Raw genomic sequence first — 18,724 nt, forward strand, 5'->3', positions numbered from 1 at the left:
CATACCAAGCATTATTGAACGAGGTATGGATTTTGTCAGTTCTATAACAGACTATTTGGTGTTATGGTTACGGTTTTCTGTACTTACTTTGGACTTGCGAAGTCATCTTTTGTTTGTGTCATGTGGAGAAAATAGTTTCCATCACTCCTACGCTTACAACTCACTGTTTATAAGTTTTGAATCTTCTCTAGGTTTCTAGGACGGCTCTTTACTCTGTTGTGCGCAGATATCTATAACCAAAGCCTCTTGTAAATGTGTCGTGACATTTTCATACAAGTAATAATCTAATAGGAACTCTATTGTAATCCTATTTTTTTGCTGATAAAAGAAAACTATATATATTTCTAAAAAGAGAGAGGAAGCCTTAGTTTCTTAGATTGTGCAATAGGTAATTTATTCATAATGTATCTCTTTCGTTAGGCGTGAAGCTTGCAAGTAACTTGTAGCGTGTTCCGCCATTAAAATTAGAGATTGCTGTTACTAGTCATTGAGCAATGTCTGCGGTTTTGTATAAAGGACAGCATACATTTTGAGATACAGGGTTTTGTGTGTGTTTTTTCGACATTACGTCGAAAAGCCAGTGAGAGTCAATTTGCCTGCGAAGTTTGCTGGGAACCTAGCCTTAGATTCGGACTCGGATATTTTCTTGAATTAGGGAATTTTTTAGGGAAAGTTCATTTATTATACCGAGAGGGGTGGGGGTGGGGAGACGGGGGGGGGGAGGGGGGGATGGGGTGAGGATACTGTTGGGGGCCCTCTATAAATTTTCAAGGTCTAAAGGCGGGAGCGTCGAAAGTGTATGGATTTTTAAAACGGGGGTCACTGATTTCTTTGGGTTTTGTCTCTTCTATATAATTTGACCAAGGGTCAAATCAGACTTCTTGGTCCAACGAGTCTCATCGGTTTGGGGGCAGTTATTGGCACGCACAATCCAGGAGAGCCACGTTTTATCTATGCAATTCAATGCCTTCACTTTTTCTGAATTAATATTTTTAGCGAATTCTTTCCCCTCCACTTCCTGACCAGCTTGCAGCTAATCTCTTGCTCGCATTCCTTTGACATTGTCCTTTGCGTTCCTTCCTTCCTTTCCTCCTTCCTTCTTTGTTTTTCTGGAGGGGTGGGTGGGGGGGTTTCTAAAATATGGAGGAAGCATAAGGGGGGCATGAGAAATTTTGTTCCTCCTGTAGTGGGGGGAGGGCAACTAATTTTATCCCTTACTTTTATCAAAATCCTCACGCGTCCTCCCCCCCCTCGGGATAATAAATGAACTTTTCCTTAGAAACACTATTAAAAAGACACTGTCAAAGAACACCCAAAAAGCCTAAGCATAAATACCAGTTCATTGTTTACAATAACGTCCACAGAGACAAATTTTAGAAATGCAGTTTTTAGGGGGTTATTTTTTTCATTTCCATACCCAGAGGAGGGGGGGGGGGGGGGGGGTAAAACTTTTATCTTGTTCCACGTGAGATACCGACCAGGTGATCTGCCTTATTACACATAATTTTCGCGGCGTCAAAATTTCGAGATTTTGAGTTGGCGATATTTCGCGACACTTTATTTTCGCGATTTTCCTATTATCGTAAAAACCCGATCACTTTATTTTCGCGATTTCGCGATTTTTGGGATAATAAAATCAAGCAAAACAAATTAAATGGAATGGAATTAATGTGCTGTAATCATCAAAACTGACACAATTTGCAACAAAACGATGCGTTGGCTAAATTTATTTTCATAAAAATCTATACAAGTCAAACTCATATATATACCCTTACTTTATGTACATAAGGTGTATCATAAAGCTTATTAAACGACCAATACTCCCCCATATGTTTCTTGTGTACTCACTTAATTTTCGCGCATCCTAATTTTCGCGTCACTTTATTTTCGCCAATATTTATTGTAATTTTCTAATAAAAGAAAACCATATATATTTCTAACAGACATATATATTTCTAACAGGAACACTTATAGTTTGTTAGTTCTTTAGATTCTGCATTAGGTAATTTATTCATAATGTACTTCAATCTGATGATCGCTAGGCGTGAAGCTTGCAAATAACTTTAGTGAGTTCCGCTATAGGCTCTATTTCCAGTCGTCGCTAGGCCTTGTCGGCCCTACTAACGGTTGGATAAATGGTCACACACGCTTGTCCGTGACGTCACGCCGATTATTCAACTTCTTTGCATCTATTCGTGCTATAAAACACCAATAAACACTCAAAAAGGTAAAAGAATACTTGAGGATGTAAACTTTACTCGAAATCAGCGTTTCAAATCCCGACTGATCTCGCTAATGGGCAATGTAAGAAGACAAAGCCAACAGATGTCAACACTACTCTCCCACGTCACAGGCCCGTTGGCTAGGGGGGAAGGGGAGGGGGAACTCCCACACGCCGGCTATTTTCCCCTGTTTGATGAGTATTTCAAGAGAAACAAAAAATAGATGAAATAATAATAATAATAAAAAAAAAACGTCTTTCACGTTCGAAGCTCTTGTACGCGACCGCAAAGCACGACGGATGTATGAGAAAAAAGGACATTGTCATTGCCATCAGAATGTTTGATTTCTCCTCTGTCTGTCGTTTTAAAATGGGACGGTGCGTTTTCGATGAAGAAAGTGTCAGAAATAAAGTGTTAACACATAAAATAGAAACATATTTTTGCTGTGAATAGCTTAACTACTCTAGCCAAAACTAATCATATAAACCAACCTTTTAAAAAAGCGTGCAGCGCTACCTTAAAAGTGCGAATAAGACTATTTCTTCAAAAACAGTCACTCTAGAAGATAAGTGTGAGCATGCAAATGTGATGAAGAAAGGTATTCTAAAAACATACTTATATACATATAATACTTAATACTCAATACATATACTAAATTTTGCATTACATTACAATAAATTGTATTTTAAAATAATTTCTTTGAATTATGTTATCTAATTTCAGATTTGGCAAAACACCACAAGATGTGTGAGGGCAAGCCTTTTTCTGACTGGGGCGTGGCCGAGTGGGACGCCATTGGCAGGGTGTGGTCCAACCTTCCCAACATATTCGGTTTCCTGATTATGTGGGGGATGACCATGAGCCCTCTGACACCAGACCAGCAGATTCGTTTACTGAAAGTATGTTACGATATTTCGTACTTGCTCGGGAGCAGCAAGATGATGATGTGTGTGTATTTGAAAGCGGGCGACACATTTTCTAAAATAGCGCAGTATGAAAATGCAATGTCATGTTATACAGCTGCTATGGAAATAGCGAAATCAAATGATGACAATCAGACTCAAGCAGCTTGTTATAGATTGATGGGTGAAATTCATTGCAGGCTGCACGATTACAATCAGTCAATGGAGAATTTCCAACACGCACTTAGTCTATGTCAAAAGACAGGTGACGTGAGTGGTCAAGCTGAAGCATACCATGGTATGGGTAATGTGCACAGGTCTCAGGGCAAGTACGAGGACGCAATGAATAACTACCAACACGCACTTAGTCTATTTCAAAAGACAGGTGACGAGAGTGGTCAAGCTGAAGCATACCATGGTATGGGTAATGTGCACAGGTCTCAAGGCAAGTACGAGGACGCAATGAATAACTACCAACACGCACTTAGTCTATTTCAAAAGACAGGTGACGAGAGTGGTCAAGCTGAAGCATACCATGGTATGGGTAATGTGCACAGGTCTCAGGGCAAGTACGAAGACGCAATGAATAACTACCAACACGCACTTAGTCTATGTCAAAAGACAGGTGACGAGAGTGGTCAAGCTGAAGCATACCATGGTATGGGTAATGTGCACAGGTCTCAGGGCAAGTACGAGGACGCAATGAATAACTACCAACACGCACTTAGTCTATGTTAAAAGACAGGTGACGAGAGTGGTCAAGCTAATGCATACGGCGCTATGGCGATTATTCACGGAGTTATTTGTAAATACGAGGAGGAGAAGAAATGCATTCGTCAAGCAATCAGTCTTGCTGCAACGTTAGAGAACGTGCAGCCCAACCTAGGGAAGCGTGGAGGACTATACACGAAAAGTGGAGACTTCAACGAGGCGAACAAGTGTTACGAAAAGCTGCTTGATTCATGTTTAAAGAATGGCGACGAAGTTGGGCAAGAACAGACACATGTTATGATGGGTATGCTGCACCTGTCTCAAGGTAACCTCGATAAGGCTATGGAGTGCTGCCAACAAGCGATAGATAAGTGCGAGAAGAGTGGTAGCACGTATAGAGAATCAATATTGTATTGGATGATGGCTGAAGTGCATTTTATTCGTCTTAACTACAAGGAGGCACTTGAGTACTTCCTGCTTGCAGAATATTATTCTCCGAAAACTAGCACTCGCTTTCTTTCTAATATATACCAGGGTATCGGCAAGTTGTATATCTGTATGGGCCAGTTTGAAGATGCGGAATCGTATCTTTTAAAAAGCTTCATTTGTTACGAGCAAATCTTCACTAATCTTGGAAAGCTAGAAGAAGCAAAAACTAATATCGTAGATACCTATATTGAAGCATATCACTGGCTAGTCTTTGTGTCAGTTGTACTCGGGAAAAAGAGCCAAGCCTTGTTGGTGTCAGAGCAAGGAAGATCGCGCGCCCTTAGTGAAAACCTTCAAACCAAATATGGACTTCAAGGAGATGCAACAAAGAGCTCATTAGACCAAGAAGTATGTTTGTTAGTCAGTGGTACCTCGCCCTTGTTTGTTGTTGTATCATTGAGTGATATATACCTTCACTTATTCACTCTCTCATCTCTAACTCCGTTAGTTGTACATCCCGCAGCAATGCAAATGACAGATGAAGCTGAACAATGGCTATCTCTTCTCAAATACCTGATCAACAGAGTTATATGTGATGCAAATCGGCACGTCCGTCAAAATCGCGATGATACCTTCGAAGACAGATCGCTGGACCTGGACTATGATGACGAGTCTGAACAACAACACGTGCTGACAGAACTCGCAAGGGTAACACTAGGGTCCAAGGGCTCAGAGAAGACGAATGAAATCGGAGGCGAATCAAGCGGGAACAGAAAAGACAAGAGTTTCGCCAAGATGCGGGGCGGAGATAGTGAATGTCACCTTGCTACCAGGTCTCCTTTACCACATACCACAGGAAAACCGAAGGCGAGTGACGAGGGTACTAGCGGTAAAGTACCACAGGAGCACGAAGAAGACGTCTGTTCGCCACCCCCAATAGGCAGTGCCGAGACACAGAGAGGGTCCGGTCTACTAAAAGAGCTGTACCGGATACTGATTGAACCAATTGAGAAGGAACTCACCCAAGTTGAAGTCGTGTTTGTTCCTGAAGGAGTTACGTTCATGGTCCCATTCGGCGCTCTGCAGTCGCCAGACGGGAGATTCCTCGCTGAGAAAAAGGCAATTCGTTTCGGCCCATCACTCACTTCTCTTAAGTTACTGCGAGAATGTCCTGAAGACAAGCACTGCAAACATGGTGTACTTGTCGTTGCGAATCCAAGATCGAACGCAAACGTATTTACACGCAACAGGAGTGGAGCCGACGTGGTGATGTCTTTTCACGAGAGGTTTGCAAATCTCCCTGCAGCAAGTAAGGAAGCTATCAAGATCAGAGAAATACTGCCCGACGTGACATGTTTGATCGAGTACCAAGCGACCAAGAATGCGGTGATGCAGAGTCTCGAGAAAGGCGTCGGTGTTATACACATCGCTTCGCACGGTGACTCACAGACGGGTGAAATATTAGTCGCACCAGAACCACGCATGGATAAGCATGATACCGCCGAAAAAGAGGAATACCTCCTGACGATGAAGGAAATCAGCTCGTGTCAAATCAACGCAAGTCTGGTCGTGCTCAGCTGCTGTCATAGCGGCAGAGGCCAGATCAGAGCCGAGGGCGTGATGGGTCTGGCGCGAGCGTTCCTCGCTGCAGGAGCTCGCTCCGTGCTCGCAACGCTGTGGACTATTGGCGACAATGCCACACTGGAGCTCATGGAGCGCTTCTATCGTCACCTGGCCAGCGGATTGTCAACTAGTGCAAGTCTCAAGCGGACAATCCGGGACACCATCTCAATGAATGATAAATACAGCCACCCCTATTACTGGGGCGCGTTTGTTCTCGTCGGTGATGACGTCACTATACGGTAGAGACGTAGAAGGGAAGTTTCAAGAAACTCTGGAACCCTGCAACACAGGGAACTCGGAGGAGTAAGCTCAGCTTGACTTGTTTTCATATTTGTATGACAGTTATATCTCATGTGTATTCATTTTTGTACTATTTTTCTCTAGGGTCTTTTTTGAAAAGGTGCCCTCCAGAGTAAGGCCGTGATTCGTTATTTGCTTATTTGAAGGCAGAGCACAAGTCAATAACTTTTGATTGATTTTGATTCGCAAGTCGTAGCTTATCTATAAAACAATCTAGTTGAGTGTAACCAATTTAACAAAATAAAACAAAAAGGTTGTGAACAGGCGCGTACCCAGGATTGGCTGAGGAGGGGTGCGCAGTCATAGGAATCATTTAGAAAAAGCAAAAGATTCGAAGATTTCTTAAGAAGAAATGACCCCCTTTTGGGCCACCAAGAGGGGGGGGGATGCGTGCGCATTCTGCGGAGGGAGCGAATGTTTTTTTTAGGGTTATTCGAGAGGGAACCCCTAAAAGCATTCCCGAAGGCTTGTATTCTTTGATAATAATAGTCGAGTTAAATTTCACTTTGCTAATTCCGCTTATTAATCAAATCCAGATTATTAGTAAATAATCCCCAAAGTTAATTCTTCTTAGAATGTAAGAAATCCATTGCTATAACTGCAGATTAAGATACGGTTTTTCATCATTTTTCTTTTCTTTATTAATTATTATAAAGTATATCCTTTTGATGCTCTTTGCGTAGGAACAAATAAGTATAATAATAATAATGATATTAATTGTATAGTAGAGACTAGTGTTGGCCATATTATAGTATTTGTAGGAATAGAAGAGGAAATAAAATGTAAATACAAGTGTTGGACCCGCTGTTACAACTGCAGACGCAGATGTAGATGTTACACCTACATTGCTGCGTTCACGCTATCGTTCCTTTTATAACATACCGCTACAGATCGGTACCCAGGGTTTTTCATGAGGTGGGGAGGGGGGGGGTTCGAAAACCTAAAAAAATGAACCTTTTCACTGGAGGAAGGGGGGCGGAAATGTTTTATGTGCTAGGGATAACACCGTTCTCATGATGTTGCGCGCGCATCCAAAATACAATAGACTGGCGGGCCACAGCTGTTCTGAAATGGCGTACAAAGTGGAGTTTACAGACGAAGCTATAGAAAGTGCTGACAGTGTGCTTCTTTTGCAGTGTTTTGGACCTAGAGTCAAATTTCCCTTTATCCGCATCATTTTGGATCAGCTATGGCCCGCCAATCTGTGGCATTTTGGACGCGCACGGAAGATCACAAAAACGGTCCTTGTACCTGTCGCTGTTGGGATATCGCAAATGCACAAATATTCTTATAATAATAAGCACGTGATAAGGGGGGTTTGAGGGCATGCTTTCTCCTGGGGACTTTCAACTCCTGCATTTTCCACAAGCTTTATAAACGACAATTCTTCAGGGGAAGATCCCTATAAATTACTTCAGGAATAGCGCTCCTACTCAAACCGCATGTCCGCTGCTATAAAAATCAAGTACCACTGCCAGCTGGGACGAAATAACCAAGGGAAAATGGTCAGCTAAATGGGTAAACGAATCCAAGCTCAAAGTTGTAGCCTGAGGCCTTTTCCACCTGTGTGCATTACTACGCGACCATCGGAACTCGATCGGCGATTGGAGAATCGCCAATTCCAGTGGTAGCGTAGCATTTCATACTGTGGTAACCGTGATGTATTCTTTCTGTATTTTAGGTACAAATTTAGTTTTACCTCGGATATTTGGGGGGGAGGTGTAGGTAAATTTTGCTCTCTCAAAGCTGTTGTTAAAAATGCCACTGGATTTACTAGTGACTAGAGCTAATATCATGCATTTATCATTGCTTTGAGCACATACATGTGTGACCGGGTGGTATTTTGGGTTATTTTAGATTTTGCAAAGATTTTAAGTAAGCGATTTTTGGATTGCGATTATAATTGTTTTACGTATTTTACGGATTGTTTCTCAAACGTGATTCTAATTCGATCCGTACACGTTTAGGAATTTACTTTCAACATGTTTCAAATTCCTTTAGATTAGTATCAATAGCTTGATAGTGCTTATTGAATCAAGTAAGCGTCCTTTTACTATTTCCCAGGAAGATTTGTTTCTAAATTTGACAGGACAATGGACGCTGAGTAATTTGAACGGTAGTAAATGTTAGCTTCCCTAGAAAAATGCGCTTCCCCAAGCGAGTATAAAATCGGCTGTTTTTACAGTATTAGTTAGTTTTTTTTTTTTTTTAGTTTAGTACCGTTGAGCAAAGGAGACGCATTGCTTGCGCGGCGTGATGCGGGAGCGAGATGTGCAGTTGCTCAGGGAAGACAGTCAGCAGAGATAAGCTACAAGCTTAGAGCGCTGTCCGTACGGGCCTGTCATGCCAGTTGTGTTCAGTTTGATTTACCAGTTGTAAGTACTTTGTTTTTAAAACTAGCTTTGGTTTAGGTTACCTTTTCTCGGGATTGAACTATGTTTGTTATCACTTAAAATTTATTATTTAATTTGTTAAAAAATTCTTATAAGTTCATGCCTTGCATCATGTATTCGTTCTCACGTTGCCTTTCGCTCGATTGTTTTCGTTTCATTCCATTTAATTTTGCCTACTTTTTGGCTGGTGTCAGAACCTGATAGTTTTGCATTCAGTATTGCATTTGTTTCTACATTTTTCGTAACCGCACGGTAAATGTCAAGTTCCGACGGTTACACATGCATGGAAATACTTTTTTTCTGTAATAATTCCAGATTTTTTTTTTGCAAAAATCATGAGAAAGATGGCGGAAATTCTTACCAAAAAAGGATTATAAACGTTTTTATGGCCTTTTTGCATTGTGAAGCCGTTAAAAGGTTTATTCTGACATATCTCAAGGATTGAAGATAATTTAAACCTTATATTTGATAATATAGGCAAAATTTGAAATAATAGCTTAAGATTGTATTCATCTTTATCTGTACTCTATATCAACCCCTCGGAAAATATTATCATCCATATAGCAGATTTTACTGTTGGATGATTGAAAATGTAATTCAAGTGGATTTAGTTCGAAAATTAAAAATACACCACCAAATTTTTTCGGCAGTAAAAGATTCGTACCACTAACCCAGAGACTTAAACTATCGGCTCATTCCTTTGGAGTCTCCTCAGCTGGTGCCTCATCTTGCGCAGGCGCGGTATCTTGTTCTACTGGGGCCTCGCTTGCAGGCTGGTCTGTCGGAGCGTCTGGCCCAGTGTCTGCTGGTGGGCCGCCATCTTCTGCTGGTTGGTTTTCTGTGAAGCAAACGAAGGAATAAAGTCAGTGCCTCATCAACGGACGGCATCAAGATGATGACAAGGACCCTGACTATTTGGTCCTCTATGTGTTGATTTGTTGCTTGCTTTCTTTCGCTTCTCCCCCACCCCCTTAAGAATTGTTTGCCAAACAGTTTACGGCTCCTCTGATATTGAAGCTTGAAGATAACGTCACAGAAACTGAAATCAAATCATTCAAAAAATCTGTGAGAAGCGCACTATCTGAAATACAACATTTAGTTCTATTTACTTTTATTACAGCCTCACGAATATCACCAATATCTTGATATGATGTATTTTCGGCGGCAAACAGGCCTCAAAATTTTATTTTTGTCAATCGAAAACTATTCTATTAAAAATATTTTTAGCGAAGAAAAACAAAAAGTTTATTTCTTTTCATAAACAGCACGACTAAACTATTATGTATGACCATGCGCGCAGATGCTGACCAACATCCGACGATTGCAGGCTCTTCTTAGGGGAAACCACTATAACTGTGTTACCCTTATTCTTGTCATTCCACGCCATTATGTATATTCTACTTTTTTCTCCCCTTTAGATCCTCTCTCCACTGACAACAATCCCCCACCCCTCCCCCCTTTTTTTCATCCACCACCCTAGATGCCATGGTACGAAGACCCGCTTTTAACCAAAAACAACCGAATCACTATTCTGGACACTCCTTATAGTCCAACTTCACTTACTGTAGCATTATCCCCATATTTACCCTCCAGTCCTTACCCCTGCCACGCACCTCTACCCGTATCACAACCATAATCCCCCTATATGTCCCCCTTCTCCCCAGGTGCCATGGTACGAATACCCGCTTTAGAAAACCCCATAGCGCGTGATTTAGACCTGCAAATATGTCTGGTTGTGTTTTTCTCTTGCTCGTAATCCTATGCACGTCTTCAGAATGTCTAAATGATTAAATTAAGTGTGTTTTTTTTCTTCTTTCCTTCTTTCGTTTTTAGAGCAAGCTACCAACATACTGACAGCAATGTTTCATTTATAGAATTTATGTGATTACGATGACTTGGGAGGCACAATTCCGGCCCTGTCCTTGAGGAACTAATTGAAGCAGATGAATTGCAAATTTCATATGGAATAAAAGAATGGATTACCATAATGACTTTCACCTCGTAATTATGCTGAAAACTGACACAAAACAAGTAAAGTTAAAGGTGCTTTCCAATTTTGCCAGTATAGACGTTAACAAATAATGAAATTATTAGTATCGGTGCACAACATGGTGGCGTCATTTGTGTGGTTTTTTTACTCGATATTCCATAATAATGAAATATTCAATATTCACAAGAAGTATCTAAGTGTTTATTTAGGCGACAATATCTCTAAAAATATTTGTCCGATTTCTGGGAAATGAAAGGGTTGTTTAGGGGAGGGTATGATAATTGTATGTGATTCAGAACAACTTGTGCTTGATATGAAACCGCGAACAGTTCCACCAACAATCATACACTAGAAAATTGATACCACACACTAAAAAAATAATTCAAGATCTTTCTCCGATTTTCCTATAAATGGCACCCATAAAAGTGATCACAATATGGGAGTAGTGGTTTTATTTCCCAGATACCTACCTGGTATATTCAGTGCAAGCATTTCTAGTGGTACAATCTTTGGTTTAATTTAGAGCCAAGCGGGAACGATATGTAAGTACCCATTATATTGTTCATCAGGCTTAGTGTCCGTTGGTGGGTCATATATGTTTTCGTATGCGAGATTATCATCTACAATGTACAATCTACGACTTTATTACAAATCTTCTGGAAATGCGACAGCTAGAGAGATCTATTTTACAGGAACGCCCACTCTAGGTTAGAGAGAAAGAGGTTCTAACAATTTGGTCTTCATGCCTTGACTGCATGTAACTTGTTTAGGATAATTATGCAATTTATGTTCTACTTTATTCCATGATTAGAGTTCAAATATTATTGTAAGCTCTACCAGGGCCACAAAGGCACATTTTTTCATGTATGTTTTCTCCCACGCGCTTTTGAGGTAAAATTCCTAATTTTAGATTCAATTAATTATATTTCACTTTACGATCGTTTTACAATAAAATCACCATAATCATCGAGTTGGTTTTCCGTGGTTTTCCGTATTTTCGACCCGTAAAATTCGCCGCTCAATTTTCCCAACTTTGGCTGGCCCAGTGGCATATAAAGTTTGGAACTCCTTCCCAGGCCGCTCGCGCTGGTCATAGTTACACCGTAGTTGTAAATAAGTTTATCCGAACGGAAAAGTACGGATTTCTATCATAGTATCCAATCATAAACTATAGAAGAAAGACTGCCATAGTGCAGAGCTCCAGACAGTCGCACTCAAATAACGGAGATATCATTCTCGAAATGTATGTAGAAATCATTACATATTCCTGTGAATGGTTAATTGTTTGGCATCTTTATGGAAACATTTAGCACGCAAAACGGTATCCGACAATCGCTGATTGGAGCGGAACTATATATAAACATTCTGTTTTCCTTCTGTTGGAAGATATCTCTATTATCCAGAAAGAGTGCGATTTTTTGTCATAACAATCCACGTCCGCCATTTAGATCGTCATAGCGCGCGCAGTGAAATGCGCAAGCGCAACAGAATAGTCCCTGGCATGAGAATAAAAAAAAAATAAATAAAAACTTCAAACAAAGCTTGGGATAGGGTAAAAATTGGATCATTGTTCAATTTAATTTGTTTATTCATAACCTTTTCATAACTAGATTCCTGTGTATTTTCCTCTTGAGAAAGACATGACGCAATGCTTCTGCATACTAATAAGGGGAGTCCCCGGCAATCTGACTTTCACTTTCGCTAGTAGAATTTCCTGTTTGAGTGTTTAGCGGGGCTCACATTTACTCAGTTCACTGGCTTTTGGAATTATAGAGCCTGCACCGCCTAACTCATCAATAGCAGGCGTCATCATTTCTTTATTGCATTAGCTTCCACCAAAACCAGCACAAGCGGTAAGCTGATTTGTCCGTTGTGATTCCGTTCTCTTATTCGCTAGTGTCATGGCTATTTTATCTTCTCACTTTTGTAATTGTGTCGTTCCAGAAAATATCCATACCCCCCATGGAGGGATTGGGAACTCCGGAGGGGGTGGGGGGTCAAACGCCCAGGAATTTCCAGAGGGGAAGACGGGTGAAATGCCCTTTTTCCATTACAGTTACCGTATTTATTTTTTTTCCAGCGGGCTGGAAATTCCAGAGGGGTGGGGGTTCATACCTCAGAACCCCTCCTTGTGGGAGGGGGTATGAATATTTTCTAGAACTACACATTTAGCCTTCGCATAGCCGTTTTCACCCGCTCGACTTGTACAATAAGGGCTTAAATCATCAATCAGGATTTGACACGAGTGGTGGGTGTTCAGTGCTTTCTCAGTAACAATTCGTAGAAAGCATTTAGCGTTCCATGGTTTGAGTTTGAGTTCAAATTATTAAATTTGTGTTCGAATTATCAAGTTTGTGTTCGAATTATTAAGTTTGCGTTGAAATTATTAATGTTGCATGTGCTTTACATTTTAGATGATGTTTTGTCCATATCGGCCACGGTATATAACCATAGTCGGGTCGCCTATGGCTAGCCCCACTAAACCCCATACTTGAAGCCGAAGTGCACTTCTGTTCAAACATACCTTGGCGCTGATTGGCTAATCTAAACCATGTTGCATTCCTAAGTATTCCTTTGAGAACTGAACAAGGAAGGGATGTCTAGAGGTCAGAGACTTAGCTCCAAAACGCCAATTCTCGAGTAGAAAGGAATTAGGGGCGAGCGTGAAATGCGCCAGGAATAAAGACCAAAAACCCGTTGATCTGCCTGAAGTATTCGGTATTTTTATGTTTCTTGTCATACTTGTCACAACACGGGCACAAAACAAATAGCAGATATACATATAATACCTCAGGTATCCCAGTCAACCCTGCGCTCAGGATCTAGTTTTAGCCCCCCCCCCCCCCCTTGCCCCTATAGGAATTGTCACACTATAAGATATCTAGGAGCGTAGAGTTTTGCATTTCTTAACCAGTAGGAATTTTTTTCCTGTTGCAACAAAGAACCCTCAAAATCTTGATGGTATTATGAGGAGATGAACTGTTTAAAAAACAACAACAATCATTTGTTGCATTTTGAATCTCATAACCTGAATTTCCTAGCATATCATACCATACCCCAGTTGAATCCGTCTATATTAGGTTCTAAGACGCGTATTATTATAGATAGATACCTGTGTATTTTCCTCTTGAGAAAGCCTGATACCCACATGACGTAATGTTTCTGCATACTAATAAGGGGAGTCCCCCGCCAATCCTTTCACTTTCACTTAGTAGAATTTCCTGTTTGCGTGTTTAGCGAGGTTCACATTTACTGGCTTTTGGACTTATAGAACCTGCGTGTTACCGTCTACCATCGCTTAAATTGTCAATAGCAAGCTTGATCATTGTATTGACATTTTAGCGTCAATAACCAACACAAGCGGTAAGCTGAATTTGGATTTGTCGGTTGTGACTCCGTTACTTGGTTGTTTGTGTTATGGTTAACTTTTCCTCTGTCTTTTGAACCTCAGCCTTCGTGAAGCCGTCTTCATTAGCTCGACTTGTGCAAAGAGAGCTTTATCACTTCTTTTTTGTTCTTTTCACCTCCGGGATTTGATTTGATTGGTGAGTACTTTCTCAGTTAAATGTCGTAATCAGCACTAGCGAGCCATGCTAATTCTTACCATGTTTCACTGTCATTTCTCCCTTCGCCTAATAGGCTAGATTAAACACACAGTACTGTTTGTAATATAGATAAACATATATATTGGGTACATAGATTTATAGGTTGTATATTAACATTAAAATAAATATAGGATATATACCGTAATGATTCGAATATGCGCCCTCTTTTAAATAAGCGTCACTCTCAAAACAATATGCAAAAAATGAGAGCCCCTACTGAAGCGAGGCTATAGTTCTGTATGTTTGCCAGATTATACAAAAATCGGGCGAATTCTTTGGCTCCAACATTTAACGAGTTTGTCGCTTTTTAACGCATTTGGGTCCAATATCAAATCTAATTTCCAACTCTTTTGCACCTAAGAGGATCTAAGAGGAATCAATCTAAGGTCAATCTAAGAGGAAACCTGTTGTGATCCTAGTTTGTTGTTGATAAAAGGAAATTATATTTCTAAGAAGATAGAGAAACCCTAGTTCGCACCATGGAACTACCATGGTTGTACCACGGGAATTAGGATACTTTGTCAGCGATTTCTTAATAAAATAACCAAAAATGCATTCCCAATTTGTATTGAATATTGTATTCCGCAAATAAAATATCTCTAACCTTTGTGCGAAATGTCTCCTGCCTCCCAATTCAGCGAAATCCTTTTTCGTTATATTTCTATTTTTCTTGTCTAAAAACCCACGCGATGGTTGTTTTCAACTCTCGAAACATTTGAACAGTACTGAGTAACCATAGCGTCTTGAGTGTTCGTGACTAGCCCGAACGCTCTCCGAACCTAACTTCATATTTAGGTTCTATATAAAATAGGAAGGGAGTGGAGCAACGCTCGATTCCATTGTTCAAAAACCTGCCTAGTTACGGCCAATGTTGTGATGTTGGTATGAGAGTGATTGATGAGTGACAGCTCACTTTCTCTTTGAACTTTTACCTCGCCGCCGACACACGCCTACCCTGGTCCCAGAGCCTTGAGCGTCTCCGAGGCTCTGGGACCAGGGTAACACACGCCCAAACTCACATAAGCATTTTTCTTACAAGATGTATCTAGCCCACCATTCTACGTTATCGCAATGCCTAGTTACCAGAATACTTTCTGCATAATTTAAAACTGTGTCATGGCCGCCGTCTTAAATTTTAAGATTCCAGCTCTCAGATCAATGTTATTTGTGGAGTTAAAGGCCCGATTCGCGATTCGATAACTGTATATTTTACCATAGCCTCAATTTCTACCAAGTTATTTTGGAAAATTATCTCAGCTTGGATTGATTTCGCTTTATTTACTTGTGTTAATACATTTGCAACCCGAATAGACCCGATACACGTGAGGGTCGAGATTAGAGTTAATGTGCTGACTGCTTTACACTTACACATACAGTTTACCTTAAGACTTAATTGAATGAGCTCTGGACACTCATGAATGGTCTTGAGGTATTTACCTTTATTGCTTTATCTATCTTGAAGTTGAAGTAGTTTGTCGATGAAGGAATCCCAAAGAATAGGCTACTTAGATCGGACACTTGACCGGGTACCCATAAGATGAATTTTGTTTTCTTACTATAAAATATCTTGATCTCTCTCATTGAATGTCATATCATTTTTACCACTTCGATTCCAATTAAGTACAGAATTGTGACTTAAATTGAGACAAGTTCCATCAGAATATCAAGCAGTTTTCATCAATACGTAAGTGTCAAAAGTCTTGTACTAGAAAAGTTAAAATCCTGCTGCTTTGGCTTTGGTATCTATTTAGAGGTAAACATGAACATTAAATCTATGGAAATTATTTTTGGTACTTTGGCACTTTTTTTTGGGTGCTTCCTTTAAATGAGTTTTGTTATTTTCCTTAAATACCTTTATTTTTAATTGAATGTCATTTTATTTTTATGGAACATTTTCAATTAAATCTAGATAATTGTGCCGTCTTGAAAATATGTATATAATCTAATTTAAAGTCTGGATATTCTATAGCCCTCTCATTTGACTTCAAAATAAATAAATGTTGTTGTTTACTTTGCACTTACATAAATAAAATGATAATTTTCAATAAAATTATATTGTTAATACAATATGACTGGCTTTAGGTGTTAAAATAAATTTACCCCTAAGTGATAGCACATTGAGGGCTGTGAACCAAATAATTTTTTAATAAATAACAATTTGAAAACACATTCTCAGCTTTCCTTAATTTTATTACTGTGCTAACTCTGCTTTGGGGATAGTATTTTTAAGATTTTTACCATGTAAAAGATAGGACAATCAGTCCCATTCATGCAGCACAACTCAAGTCCACCCCCCACCTGAAAAGATGATGCTCTTACCTTTCTTACCCCAATCAGTGTTGTGATATGACATTTACAATACAAACCAGGTTTGTATATATATTTTATCATATACAAAGTGAGCAGTAAAATCTTTGTCATACATGTCAGAACACAGGGCCCAAACAAGTTGCAGATCTCAGGTATATCAGTCAACCCTGCGCGCAGGGTCTAGTTCAATTAGAGATATCATTTATATGTATAGCTCTTCGATTTTCAGTATAATGATGTAAGATATGTCGATGTTTTTGCAAGCCGCAGACGACTTTTGCTTCGCTTCAGTTTTGCCTCGTAATTTAAATTACACGAAAGACCTGCGCCAGTACCGGTCAGCGGTACTTAATTATGTTACGTTCACCAAATCCTGCTCTCTCTCCGCCATCTTGTTTTTGCTGTGTTACGATACTGGCTTTGGTTCTCTGTTGATTAAAGCGTTTCCAAGTTGTGTCCTAGTTTGTGGTCTTATTCAACTGGCGTGGTGGCAGCGGTGGGATTCGAACCCACGCCTCTTTCGAGACTGGTGACTCAAACCAGTACTGTACCACAGTACTGTACCACAGTGCTCCACATTTCTATCACCCCTCGACGAAATTGTCGCTGGCCGGGAGTCACGAGATACTATTGAGTGGACTGACAATCTACATACGGCTTTCTATAATGCCCAGAAGGCCCTCTCTTCCACCCGCGTCATCACCCTGCCAAGACCTGAGGATTTCCTATGGATTGTCACGGATGGCGCCCTGCGTGACCCAGGAATCGGCGCCACACTTTACATCACACGTAACGGCAACCTACACCTCGCTGGGTTCTACAGCGCCAAGCTAAAAGGTTCACAGTCGTCTTGGTTGCCCTGCGAAGTTGAAGCACTGTCTATAGCCTCTGCTACCAGACATTTCAGCCCCTACTTAATACAATCTCATCACCGAGCGTCCATCTTGACTGACAGCAAACCCTGCGTACAGGCGTACGAGAAATTATGCCGCGGCGAGTTTTCCGCAAGCCCACGAATTTCGACCTTCCTCTCTGCAGTCAGTCAGTACCAAGCCACAGTCAGACACGTATCAGGGTCCTCCATTCTCCCCTCAGATTTCGCAAGTCGAAACGCTCCACCGTGCGAAGATGAAGCCTGTCAGATCTGTTCCTTTGTCAAACAGCTCGGGGACTCTGTTGTCAGGCGCTCATCAATTCAGGACGTCATTGATGGCAACGAGCGGCTCCCTTTCACTAGCCGATCAGCTTGGCTCGCGATTCAGTCCGAGTGTCCTGACTTACGTCGAACTCACTCCCACCTCAAACAGGGCACCCGACCTTCGAAAAAGGTAACAAACATCAAAGACGTCAAACGATATCTTGGTGTCGCCACCATCGCCAAGGATGGCTTACTCGTCGTAAAACGTGAAACACCCTTATCGCCCAGCCGTGAGTGCATCATTGTTCCACGTCGCGTTCTTGACGGCGTACTCACAGCTCTACATATTCAGCTATGTCACCCGTCAACTCACCAACTCAAGATGGCCACCAAGCGCTATCTGTTCGCCCTTGATCTTGAGAAGGCCATCGTTCGCGTGTCTCAAGCTTGCCACCATTGCGCTTCTCTCCGTACAAGCAGCAAAGCACGTATAGAACAGTCGTCTTGCGACCCGCCCGACGCCATTGGAGTTTCTTTCGCAGCAGACGTCATACGTCGGTCACGCCAGTTTATCCTGATTGTACGAGAGTGCGTGACTTCGTACACCACCAGCTTACTGTTAACCAATGAGCAACACTCTACCCTTCGCGATGCTCTCATTCGTCTTTGCGTGCAGATGCGTCCCCTCGACGGTCCCGTCGCCATCATTCGCACTGACCCAGCCCCAGGATTTCAAGCGCTAAAGGAAGACAAGCTCCTGCAACACCATCGATTAGTCCTCGAAATTGGACGCGCAAAGAACGTCAATAAGAACCCTGTAGCTGAAAAGGCAGTACAAGAGTTAGAACGTGAGATCCTACAGCTTGACCCACTAGGGGGCCCTGTCTCTGAAGTAGCACTTGCAGTCGCTACAGCTAATCTCAACGCCCGCATCCGATTACGTGGTCTGTCTGCGAGGGAAATGTGGACTCAGCGTGACCAGTTTTCCAACAGTCAACTCCCCTTCCAAGACCAAACCCTCATAGAGAAACAGCACGACCAGCGGAATTCTAACCACGCGTACAGCGAGAAATCTAAAGCGCCCACCGCAGACTTTCGCCC

At 41.2% G+C, this 18,724-nt stretch overlaps 1 protein-coding gene and 2 long non-coding RNA genes across 3 annotated transcripts in view; all 3 read left to right on the plus strand.

Annotated features, from left to right (window-relative positions):
• Positions 1-18,724, plus strand: part of LOC5501492 (tetratricopeptide repeat protein 28) — a 27,212-nt gene continuing 8,488 nt past the window's right edge. The window contains exon 1 of the mRNA XM_048734741.1: positions 1-23. The gene's annotated coding sequence lies outside the window, so the exon portion shown is untranslated. The remainder of the gene's footprint in view (positions 24-18,724) is intronic.
• Positions 3,089-3,498, plus strand: LOC125573922. Its single transcript, XR_007314270.1, has 2 exons — positions 3,089-3,121; positions 3,325-3,498. It is a non-coding gene; the product is annotated as an uncharacterized LOC125573922 (long non-coding RNA).
• On the plus strand, positions 7,156-10,397 carry LOC125573918. Its single transcript, XR_007314265.1, has 2 exons — positions 7,156-8,562; positions 9,231-10,397. It is a non-coding gene; the product is annotated as an uncharacterized LOC125573918 (long non-coding RNA).

This window comes from Nematostella vectensis, chromosome 11 (assembly GCF_932526225.1).
Source record: "Nematostella vectensis chromosome 11, jaNemVect1.1, whole genome shotgun sequence".
Taxonomy (NCBI): Eukaryota; Metazoa; Cnidaria; class Anthozoa; order Actiniaria; family Edwardsiidae; genus Nematostella; species Nematostella vectensis.